Source organism: Cimex lectularius, unplaced genomic scaffold (genome assembly GCF_000648675.2).
Source record: "Cimex lectularius strain Harlan isolate CLEC.00 unplaced genomic scaffold, Clec_2.1 scaffold200, whole genome shotgun sequence".
Taxonomy (NCBI): Eukaryota; Metazoa; Arthropoda; class Insecta; order Hemiptera; family Cimicidae; genus Cimex; species Cimex lectularius.
Genome location: NW_019392893.1, coordinates 416667 through 430378, shown reverse-complemented (window position 1 = coordinate 430378; position 13712 = coordinate 416667).

Below are 13712 nucleotides of genomic sequence, written 5' to 3'. Positions count from 1 at the left end.
GATGAGCTGGGCTATCGACCTGCTGGAAACATGAAGTTTTTCAGAGGATCTACGGAAGAGATCAACACAGAGAAAAAACTCCCTTTCAGTTTTCGCCGAGCTTTCGACAGTTTTTATACTGTCATCTTCAGGGCCAGTTTTATTATCATATAAAAACAACAATTAAAAACATGAAAAAACAATTGCATAAAAATTGAAAATTTGATATATCTTACTTTACCCTTAATGGGGAAATAAAAAGGAACATGGTGTCGTTAAAACATTAAGGTTAAAGTAAGATATATCAAATTTTCAATTTTTGTGCAATTGTTTTTTCATGTTTTTAATTGTCGTTTTTATATGATAATAAAACTGGCCCTGAGGATGACAGTATAAAAACTGTCGAAAGCTCGGCGAAAACTGAAAGGAAGTTTTTTTCTCTGTGTTGATCTCTTCCGTAGATCCTCCGAAAAACTTCATATAATTTTTTTTTCTCGACAATACAAAACAACCATTCTGACAAATTAATTGAAAATTATTACAGTTAAACTTAGTCCTGCGTTCATTTCTTAACTTTAAAATGTTATTAATTGTGTATTGCAACCAATTGATTCGTTAAGTTTCATTTTTTAATCAATTTTACAATGAGAAATGTTAATTTTTGATTAATATTTCAAATATATAATTTTTTAAATTGTGTCATTAATATATTCCAGATGACTTCGTGTAAACAGGCTCTTCGTGAGAACGTCTGAACCTGTTTCGCCTCAATTTTCACCTACCTCATGCGTCTTTCCAGATTTGGATCAGCACAATTTTTGTGCGCAGCTTCTGTTTTTCTGGCTACGCCTATATTGTCCCGAAAGCTTATGAGCTTAGTGGTGGGTGTTGTTTAATGCAGGTATAACTTAATTTCTGAAATCGTTTATCGTAATTTTATTTTCCCTAATAAAAGTTTACACTAAAACATTATAAATAAATGCAATACACAATAATTGAACGCATACATAAAAACAGTAATATTACCTAATAAAAGAATTAAATTACAATTACAATAGGTGATTTTATCAATTGCGGGGGCTACCCAGCCCTTAATCCTGAGGTTGTTGCAGTGCTTCCAACTTACACATATTCGATTTTTTTTTACATATTTGACAATCTCGATAATGAGATGAGGACAAAAGCGAAAACCAGTACAAACCAAATACGAAAGTTCCTTTCTCTCTCACTCACTCACACACACACACACACACACACACACACACACACACACACACACACACAGTATATCTATAGATACTTGGCTACCCATATGACTATCTACTTACCTACCTTGCTCTTTATCTCTTTCTCTCACCATCTATATAACTATCATAAAAACACTCCCTATCTATCTTGCTCTTTATTTCATTCTCTATCGTCTATTATTATTTTTCATTAGACAACACTTACTCAATTCCCGCAAAATGGGTTTAATTGCCAAATATGAGTCAGCTTAGAAGATTAGTGGTTTTTTGTAAACTTTTTCCCCACTGAATGAATCTGAGATTTCTTCAATATATACCTAAATTATTTAAATTTTCGGAAGGTAGCTTTAGGATGTACAGAGCCCTGCTACATTTTCCTGTAAATTATAAATTTATGTAGTACCTGTTTCCTATGTAATTTGTCAATAAATATATTATATTACTATATATTACATGTTTTCGTCTAACCTCCATAATTCTGTTGCTTCTCCATTCGAGATTAAAGCTAGCGTCCGTCAAGGCCAGATTTGGGTCCTACATTGTTTTTCATGTTTCTAATTGCGCCGGCGAAATCTCAAAATTATTGTCTGACATTATACGCTCACGACGAAATTATGCTTCAACTAGATACATTTCTCGATGGAAAATCTAACACTTAAGGAAAAACACTCGAATAAAAAAATTCAGTTTTAGTGAGCGCATAAAACTTTTTGTTGGCAATGATAAACCTGCAACTAGGATGCTTTCTCCATTGCTTATTAGGAAATCTGGAATAAATACACCAACCTATTCTAATATTGTTAAACTAATCTCACTATTTGCCTATACCTCATGGAGTTAGACAAACGACTCTGCATACAGTTAAATTTAAATTTAAAAAAAATTGATTACAGCCATGCTAAAATTTGCGTACTTTTTGATTTCATAATCATATTTGCTCTCTTCTCTGGCTCCGTTGCTTATCGCTGTGCACACAGATCTCCCGATGATGGAAATCTATTCCAGACAGTCCTTTTTTTTCTTTCGTCGGTGGGACGACCTTCGGGATAAAATATCCGTCGCCGTAAAAACCAAGTACCAATTCATTTAAGGTGTCTTCACGATAATTCACCCAACTCTCGACCGGCTGGCGTTACAAATCCTAGGCCGGGACGCTTCCCCGTCCTAGCTTATCCTGATATCTCAAAATTCGAAAATAACGCTTTTATTATTATATTTATTGTACAGCTCCTTGCGAGCAATCGTCTCCGGTTGGGAAATTTGAACCCGAAGAATGCGCGTTTATCTGTTTTTATATATTACACCGATTTAAACTAAACCAAACAACATACCAATATGAAGGGTTTATTTTAACAAATTGAAAATGAAATATATCTTCTTTTATTACTCCCAAATTTATTTATCAGTATATCTGCTAAATTAAAGTTTAACCCATTAAATATTGTGTTAATTCTGATAAATTTTATAATACATAGATACGTTGCTTTAGCTTAATGTCTAATGGGAAAAAAGTTTAACCAATGCTTTCAATATGTTTGGCAAAATGAACATAAATATCTTTAAATTGTATAAACCAGTTGCACAAAACATCAAAAAATAATTTTCAAGTGTGTGGTGATTAGTGATCGTTAATCGATAATTATTCAGAAATCGTGAGATGCGTTCTGGTGTGATGTAGGTTTCAGAAAAGCATTTTCTTTATCGTGCCAACGTTTCGATCTTTATTGAGATCATCTTCAGGGCCTGGGATTTACAAACAATGTTTAAATATAACAAATACATGTAAGATGTGGAAAAAAGTGAATTTATACAATGCAAAATATATTTTTTATATTCATTATAGCATTATTGCCAGTGACTGGCACTCTCAACACGACAGGCAAGAATGGTACATTTACACAGAAGACAAACACTTTGAGCCCTGAAGATGATCTCAATAAAGATCGAAACGTTGGCACGATAAAGAAAATGCTTTTCTGAAACCTACATCACACCAGTCCGCTCTCACGATTTCTGAATAATAATTTTCAAGCTTAATTTTTAAAACAAATAATGGTCATTTTAAAAACCGATTTTCCAGTCAATCCGTTGGCTTAAATTATTACTACTAATAACAGTAATAATATTTGAATATATAATGCTCGGCTAAATTTATGTGTAAGATGTATGCTTTTTAACGCCCTCATTCTGATTGGAATGGGCCATACGAGACGGGTGGAAGTGCCCCACATAAAATCTTTCCTTCATGCTAGTGTACATCGTAACCACGCAATCCGTCATGAGAATTCTTTTAAAGCACAATAGAATTATTTTTAGCAAATAGCCTTGTCCTATCGTAAATAATTATATCAGTGTCGTATCTTTTACATCGTGGTATTCCATAACTATGGGTTGTACATTAATTAAACTATTCAAAACAAAATTTATAGTTCATTTCAATTTTACCCGCTTCGTAGACTTCAGTTTGAAGTTTAATAGAATAATAGGGACGGGAGTGGGTGTAACCTATATTTAACTAGACTTATGTATGTAGGATTAATGGTTGGACAAGTTTTTCCAGTTTTAATAAATAAATTAATTTAAAAAATATTTACAAAAAATTCAATATTGTCGTTTTCACGAAAAATAACTGTTGCAATTTTTTTATCTGTTTTGCATAAATTGCCGTGTATAATGGTTGGGCAAGACTCAGAAATGGCAGTTTATACGTTAATCCGCTTCTCGAGATATTTACTCTATAAATGAATCCAGGGATCATCTCATATCTCGTAACTTGTATGGAAATCGCCTGTTTTAAAATAAAATCCGTTGTCAAAACAAAACGTTAAAAACCAATCGTGAAATTTGTGATACCACAACAGATAATAAAACGAAACCGAGGCTGGGAAAGATTTAAACAGAACACAGGTTTAAAAAAGACTGTCTCGACGTTTCAGTAAGCCCCAAACCTGAAATTAATCATGACTCCGATTGAGAATTAGGGCCCAAACCGTAAACACGCACACTTGTAAAGGATCGGCCGCTCATTAACTCAAAATCCGACCGCCTTTTTCCCTCCTCTCTTTCTCACCCGATCTCCTTTTCACAACTTTCTAATTCAGTAAATATTGACATGTTATCCATCTTCGAAACCCGGAAAGAGGACTTTTCGGTACAAAAAAGCTCCCGTTTTACGCCTCCCCTCCCAGCCAGGATACACTTTCTACCGGCAGGATTTGTCCAGTTAACATCCTTTCCATCTGGTAATCAATCGCGAGACCACAAGGGAAAAAAACGTAGATTGAAAACGATCGGAGTTGTCACAACTTTCTTATAATTAATATGGGCGTAAATCTTAAAACGAACAAGCTAAAAAGAAAGTAACTGGAGTAAACTTTTTTTTATATATTTAACTAATTGGCACAAAACCGTTATAAAAATTTTACGAGTTTTTTTCTCATTTTTAGAACTAGAACTTAGATTTTCTACTAACCTACTCTTTGGTCATCTTCATCACTTTAAACGCAAAACTTACTGAACTGGGAAGTATAATAATTTTATTCATTAATTTTTATGTGACAAATTAGTGAAATATATTTCATATTTTGTGATTTTTATCACAGTACAAAGGTGTGGTCGAGATTTATAGACTCGATCAGAAAATATTTCGTACTGTAATCCTTACACAACCTTTAGGATCGATAAACTTAAAAAACCTGTTTGTCATACCAATTATCTTCTCATTAATTATGCTTATTTATAAATATTCCCGCTGAGTCGTTAGTAAAGCTCATTTATGTCGGCAAATAAAACATAATTTAAATGTATTATTGGCTTTCTAATCGTGTTTTATTTCAGGGATGGAAAGTTGGAAAAAGAGTTTAGTTTATTATTCACCTTGAATCCAAACTGTATAAAACTTAGAAAGATGACGATCATCGAGGTCTATGATGCAAGATGGACATTTGAAAATGGGATTTTTATAAAAATGGTAAAAATATAAACTTTATCCTTCAAATGTTTATCCATAGTACATGTACTAAGACATATAAACAACAATGAAAATGGTATTATGATGGCAAAATAAATATTCCACATTTTAAATTACAGTTCAGCCTGTAACGGCTGTGGTGAAAAAATATAAACACCACGCGCAAAAATTAGTTTTAATTAATGGATAGATATATTAATTAAAAACATAGATTATATTAATAGATCATATTAATTGAAAAATTCAAAAGGTGGGGTTGAGATGGAAAGTTAGTGTCCGAGTGGATCGAAGTCACGATAGCTCAAGTGGTAGAGCAGCGCCGTATCAAGCCGAAGATCGTGGGTTCGAATCCCGCTCGTGCCATTGACTTTTTTATCTCAACCAAAAACTTATTAATTGAAAAGAATTTATTTGGTCAAACGGACCACGAAACCTAATAAAAAGTTAATACAAAAATTGGCTCATAAAAAATGTAGAACCAATATAAAAATATTTTGAATATTTATAAAAACAATCTAGATAGTAAGTAAAATTAATTTACGATGTACATACTTGACATTTGTTATATTTATTAATTATTTCTTACAAATTTTATTTTAAAGACTGTATTGTAATTTTATATTTATTGATTTTATATCAGTTGTTTATTGTCTGTATATATTATAATATTTTGAGTATTTATTATTTTGTGTAGAGATTAGTGACCGTTAATCGATAATTATTCAGAAATCGTGAGATGCGGTCTGGTGTGATGTAGGTTTCAGAAAACCATTTTCTTTATCGTGCGAATGTTTCGATCTTTATTGATATCATCTTCACGGCCTGGGATTTACAAACATGTATTTGTTAAAAGTAAACATTGTTTGGAAATCCCAGTCCCTGAAGGTGATCTCAATAAAGATCGAAACATTGACACGATAAAGAAAGTTTATTCAGTTCTCCTTTTGTTTTGTTTGGATCCATTCTGCGATGGAGGATTCTGTATTTGTTTTTGTTATCCCAAGTATAGGTTCAGGACCTATGTATAGTCTTGCAGATCCTCCTCGTAACCCAAAATTCCCCTGTGCCCACATTGTTTACATTTAACAAATACATGTTTGTAAATCCCAGGCCCTGAAGATGATCTCGATAAAGATCGAAACGTTGCACGATAAAGAAAATGTTTTTCTGAAACCTACATCACACCAGACCGCATCTCACGATTTCTGAATAGTTAATTTATTATTTTAATTTATGTTAATTTTAAATATATATTTATTGTTTTTATTTTATATAGCTAACAGTGATAAAACATTTTTCTTGATTTTAACTAATTATGTAAAAACAATTAATTAAGGTTTTTAGTTGAGATAAAAAAAGTTAATGGCACGAGAGGGATTCGAACCCACGACCTTCGGCTAGATACGGCATCTATTTTCATCTCAACTAAAAACCTTAATTAATTGTAAAATTGGTCAAGCGGACCACGAAATCAGTGAATTATGTAAAAAGTTAAAATTTGTACTAACTCCCTTTTTATGTAACCTTTCCAACTATTAGTTCAATGTAGTTAAGTGCATAAAGATTAAGTTTTCTAACTGTTTTAATAAAAAGAAGAATTCGTAGATATTAAAAATTATTATAGCTTGGAAGAGGGACCAGGGACGAGGCCCGAAATCCATAGCAATCGAAATATACGGCTTAAAACAAATAATTGCCGTTTTTAGTTCACAAAAATAACCAACAACCTAGATTTAAAATATTTTACCACCAAATTAAATTAAAATAAAGAATTTGAATTCAATTCCCTGTATCTCATTCCCTGGCGTTATGTTTTTCGCTGGACTCGCGGAAACAAATTTGCGACTATAAAGTTCGTCTTCATAGTCTGAAACAGCAGTTCGAAAAGTGGTGTCATATAAAAACGAGAGGCCTTATTACTGAACGTTTTTGAATTTTTACTTTTAACATAACATTCAATTAATTAAGGTTTTTAGTTGAGATACAAAAAGTCAGCGTCACGTGCGGGATTCGAACCCATGATCTTCGGCTAGATTCGCCGCTGCTCTACTACTTGAGCTATCATGTTGACGAAAGGGAAAGAATTACTCAGGATTTTACCATAAATATTTTCCAAGTAATGCACAGGCATTTAACGGACGGGAATAGTGCCAGAGATGGAAATACTTGGTATTAATGGGGACAAAAAGGTTTTTTTTTGTTCTTTACTCAGTAGTTGTTTATTTTCCATTCATTCGTTATTTTTATAACCAAACCTATTTTTGGTATACAAAATATGAATAAACTTAAATACATTAAAATTTAAGGTTGGTGCGTTTATTTTGTCCATCAGTGTATTCAATGCTTCTCTTGTATATTTAAACAAAGTTTAGAAAAAGTTAAGTTAAAATATTAATGATTAAAACATTAAAAAAGTTTTATAATATTGAACATTAATATGCCTCCTTTTATATATTTCATGTAATATATATAAATTATCAATATTAATATAATATTCTTTCCAGAGATGGAAATACTCGGTATTGAAGGTGCACATTTTTTAAAATAATTTTATTTGTATTCGAACATTCTGTTTTTTAGTTCTTACTCAATAATTTATTTTTTTAATATAATTAGGTAATAAACATTTTCTTTTTAAATGTCTTATTTTTTTAACCACTGCAATTACTTTAGGTAAAAAATGTAAAATTTTAAATACATTAAAATTTAAGGGTGGTGCGTTAATTTTGTCCATGAGTTATAATATTACTTTACTAAATCACAGCTTGTCGAATAATTTCACCCATACCTTGAAAAATGAGCCCTCGATAAAATTGCTTAATTTAATCTTATTCCATAGAGGTGCAGGGTCCAGAGTTTGTTGATGTTGCTGGTGTATCTCAGGGAACAGACACTGTCCCAATATTATTTTTATCTACCTTATAAAATATAAAACACAAAATATAGACAAGTGTCTTTACCTTTGATATTTTTATGGTAGCGATGGCCGTTGAGATATCGAAAACGCGCGTCGATGTCCTAAATGATTAACACCTTCGATTTGATATATAAAGTCAGAACGACGTGATGGTCGATATTTCAGAGATTTAAATAACAGAATTCAACATTAAAATGCATATATTTCACCTTCAGACGAATGCGTCTGTAGAACAAGGAAAAAGTGACGAGGCAAGGCGGACCGAAAATGCACATAGACAGGATCGAAGTCACGATAGCTTAAATGGTAGAGCAGCGGCGTATCTAGCCGAAGATCGTGGGTTCGAATCCCGCTCGTGACGCTGACCTTTTTTTATCTCAACTAACAACCGTAATTAATAGAAAGATATTAATTGGTCAAGCGGACCACGAAAACTAATGAATTTAATATGTTTTAAAATAACTGTAAATTTGCAAAATATGTTAAGAGGGGAAAACGGTTTTCGAATTGGGCCAAGTATGCCGACTTTTCAGCGTAAAATTTTGTAAAGTTCACTCAACATTGACAAACGAATGTGAACAAGTCTTTCCCCATATATTACCTGTTCGATCCAAACGGCAACAGGATAACGGAAATTAAATAAAACGTTCCTCTAGGCCAAGCTCACTAATTTTTTTATCCTACGACTTCGTGAACAAAGCACGTCGGCCGTGATGGGCTATTAGTCATCATTTAATCATTTAAATCATTTTTAACGACGAAATTATTTGTCTTTGTCTCAAGAATGCCCCTGTAATTATCGTATAAACGTGCCCTTGGCCCGGCGCGTTTCCATTACACACCGCCCTTCCCACATCGACCAAATTGAGCGATTAGCAGCCGCGACTGTCCCAACAATGTCTTTAACCTCGTGCATGCATTCAATGTAAATGAATGTTTAAGAGTCGGAGAGGCGCCTTGCATATGTCAAGCGAGGCCGGGGGCGGCGGCGGCCCCTTTCATCTTAGCAGTTACATGTTGAATTTGACCGGTGATCGGCTTCAATGAGTGCAAATGGCGTAACAGGGGTGTCTCACTCTTATCTCTACTGAAACGGGCCAAATCAAACTCCAAAACAGCCAGAGGATGGGATTCATCAAAGAAAGATAGTACAATATCCAGAAACATTGATGGTGACATTGTTGAAATTGGTCGGAGCATTTTCTTGCTTAGGAAGAATATTGTTTGTTGATTTCATTTTTTTTTTAAATCTTGTTCTTCACTGTCGGAGCCAGGATTCGAGGATATGCAAATGATTTTCGAGATTACAGGAAGCTGTGACGGGATCTTTATTGGGAGAAAGGATTGTGGTATCATCGGCAAAGGTTACGTTGGTAGGTCTTAGGTATAAATTGAGTAAAGCAGAAAGGAAAGGATGCCGCTCTGTGTTAGAATACCATGGATAGGAGATAATTAAGTCTTGTGGGATATGGAACGGCCGATTATTAAGTAAGGATATTAAATAAGGTAATAGGTAGCTAGGATGTTCTTGAGCTTCCACAATAGTCCAGGGTGACATACTCAGTTACAGGCCAGGTGTATCCAAGGATACCCCAGGGCAATATTGTTTTAGTTCAATGGATGTGAAAATAACGTCGACTAGCGATGTGCTTGTTGTACATGATGATGACAAAAGTACGAAATTCCTGGATTTTCCTCTGCCCACGTTCAAAAATTTCAACGGTTTTGTATGCCATTAGAGGTGAACTTGGATTCACCAGTCCATAGGATGTATGGAAGAAGGTTTTCTTCAGCCTCCAAAATCTACATTGCAAGAAACCTTAGACGCCTGTCATAATCAGAGTCCCGAAGTCCCTGGCAAGCTGAGAGCGATTAAAATTGTAAGTCTGGAGTACATCTCTAATTTCATTTTTCGAAAAAACATTCCAACATTTCAGAGAGAGAGGAATTCGGATTTTCGCGAAAATACAGTAAAATAGTCAGCTCCTTTTCGAAATTATGCTGCCGGTTTCTTGGTGATGGAACAACTGATCAGTATCTCCTCACATTGCGAGGAACATGAATAAACGTTTTGTGGTTTGACTCTGGGGCGATCAGGAATTTCTGAGAGGACAACTCGACGGCACCACGCGCGATACCGCCACTATCAATCAAGCAGCCGTACATATCAACTCATTGTTGATTGGAAAAATGTAGCTCGTCGGTTTGATTTGGAAGGAATACTGCACTTAATGAATAAGTAGGTATTATTGTACTGAATTGTAAAATTTATTTACTTCCAGGGTTAAGATTTGCTCTCATAATGCGAGTTTGGCACACTATGACAGAATAGAAACAATAAACGCAATTAACCTTTACTTTAATTCACTATTTCGTGGTCCGCTTGACCAATTAATACATGACTATTAATTAAGGTTTTTAGTTGAGATGAAAAAAAGTTAATGGCACAAGAGGGATTCGAACCCACGACCTTCGGCTAGATACGCCGCTGCTCTACCACCTGTGATATCGTGACCTCGGACACCAACTCCCCATCTCAACCCCACCTTATGAGTTTTCCCTCCTTTTGCCATTTTTCAAAGGGGAGTTGATGTCCGAGTGGATCGAGGTCACGATAGCTCAGGTGGTAGAGCAGCGGCGTATCTAGCCGAAGGTCGTGGGTTCGAATCCCTCTCGTGCCATTAACTTTTTTTCATCTTTACTTTAATGAAGAACCAAATTGGCCAAGGAAAGTTCAATGAGGACACCTATTGGCCCTGAATCATTTTGTGGCATACCAAACAGCCAATTAGTAATAAGTCCATCGCACAATGGGAAGGACAGAGGCATGCGAAAAAATTTATCAAAGGTCCATCGCAGAAACTAACGGTAGAACTACTAAATCTAAGACGTGCTAGACTAGAATAATAGCTGGACTGCTAACTGGACACAGCAGACTGTAATGTATAGATATTTATTTAGAAATCGTGAGATGCAGTCTGGTGGGATGTAGGTTTCAAAAAAACATTTTCTTTATCGTGCCAACGTTTCGATCTTTATTGAGATCATCTTCAGGGCCTGGGATTTACAAACATTGTTTACATATAACAATTACATTTTGGATGTGGAAAAGTGAATTTATACAATGCAAAATATAATTTTTTTTAAATTAGTTATTCAGATATCGTGAGATGCGGTCGGATATTCAATCAAAGTATTTCTTCTCACTCAAAATGTTTTTCTTCTGTGTAATTGTGCCATTCTTGCGTGTCGTGTCGAGAGTGCCAGTGAGATTTTGCTATTTTGTGCTTATATACGTTGGATTTTGAAGGGGTGGGAAAGGATGTCGGTATATGTTTGTATAAGGCTCAAAATCCAACGTATATAAACACAAAATAGCAAAATCTCACTGGCACTCTCGACACGACACGCAAGAATGACACAATTACACAGAAGAAAAACACTTTGAGCCCTGAATATGATCTCAATAAAGATCGAAACGTTGGCACGATAAAGAAAATGTTTTTCTGAAACCTACATCACATCAGACCGCATCTCACGATTTCTAAATAAATATCGATTAATGGTCACTAATCACCACACATTTCTACACGTAATGTATAGACTGGGAGTGGCAGAAGTTATTGCCAAGAAAAAGAAGAAACAGGGGAGCACGTCATCTGTTGGTGCGAAGATGTTGGCTGAGATTCCTAGTTTTGGGAGAGGAAAGGCCATGGCTTGAAGGATACACACGGGAGCCCTTGAAAAAGCTTTGTGGTCAGGTAAAAAGCCTCAAGCTTATCGAGGACCTCAAGATTTAAAAAGAAATGGAGATGCAGAATAGAGCAATACTGGACGCAGTGGACAGGTAGTAAAGAGGCCGGCTCCTATATAATCTAATAATCTAATCTAGTAAACAAACAAATTAGTGGGATTAACAACGAAATGCGTTTTTTCAAACTGACCAATTTAAAATCTGATTACACCATTGTTTTCATTGTTATCAAAAAATAATGTAACTTACTGACAATTATTTGTGACGAATGTGAAAAAATATACATCGGTAAAAAACCTTGTGTAAATGTTTTATTATTCATTGTCATTATTATTATTCTTTACCTCTTTTTCCCTTTTTTTTTACCGATGTTTATTTTTTCACATTCGTCACAAATAATTGTCAGTAAGTTACATTATTTTTTGATAACAATGAAAACAATGGTGTAATCAGATTTTAAATTGGTCAGTTTGAAAAAACGCATTTCGTTGTTAATCCCACTAATTTGTTTGTAGTCACAAATAATTGAGTAAGTTACATTATTTTTTTATTTATCTTTCTCGTATCTTTTATGGTGTGGTATAATACTATTTATTTTATTTTGAGGTTTAAATCCAAATTTTATGTTAATAACTACGTACGTTTCAAAAGTTCTATTTTCTGATATATTATTTATGTACGGGCAATAAGTGAAGAGAATTTTTTAATATAATTTTCCTCGTGACCTTGGTTATTAATATTTTTTGAGAATTTTTGTTTTTATATTATTTTATTATTATTTTTAATGGTATTTAATAGTTTATCTAGATAGTTTATTTAATTTTTTTATTGTAAATTTTATCATTTATTATTATTTAGAGATCGTGAGATGCGGTCTGGTGTGATGTGGGTTTAGAAAAACATCTTCTTTGTCGTGCCAACGTTTCGATCTTTATTAAGATCATCTTCATGGCCTGGGATTTATAAACATTATTTAAATTATACAAATACATGTAAGAAGTGAAAATGAATTTATACGATGATGTACACAATATAGAAATTTTAGGTTTAAACAAAGTTTTTGTATTAACTCAAAGGTGTGTTTTCTGTGTAGATGTGTCACTGTGCAGTGTCGGTATTGAAAGGATGTAAAGGTCAAATTATTGTCAAATTTTCCCTCAGACATCAGTAAATTTTACGAGGGTTGTTGTTTTGTGATATTGAATCAATAAATATTGTTATTATTATTATCTTGTCAAACTTTCTGTTTTTTTTAATGCTCGTGGCGAATCCTAGCCGTGAAAATCGAAACGAGATGAATGCGGGTCCGCCTCGTCCCTGACATTTTGCGCCTGGCCCCCGCATCCTGGCTAATCGCCGGTTAAATGGCAGGGCCTCCAGCTCAAATGTTTTGACAGCCATTCTTCGCCAAATTACCAGTTCGCACGCACGATTTTCCCCGAGAGCCAACAATGGTCCTTTCACCCCCCTCCCCGTCTATGTACATTATCATTTTCGGTCCGCCTTGCCTCGTCACTTTTTCCTTGTTCTCCAGACGTATTCGTCTGAAAGTGCATTTTAATTTTGAATTCTGCTATTTAAATCTTTGAAATATCGACCATCACGTCGTTCTGACTTTATATATCAAATCGTAGGTGTCCAGCGCTACCATAAAAATATCAAAGGCAAAACCGGTAAAGACACTTATGTCTATATTTTGTGTTTTATATTTTATAAGTTCACTAATTTCGTGGTCCGCTTGATCAATTGAAAAATGGCAAAAGGAGGGAAACCTCATAAGGTGGGGTTGAGATGGGGAGTTGATGTCCGAGTGGATCGAGGTCACGATAGCTCAGGTGGTAGATC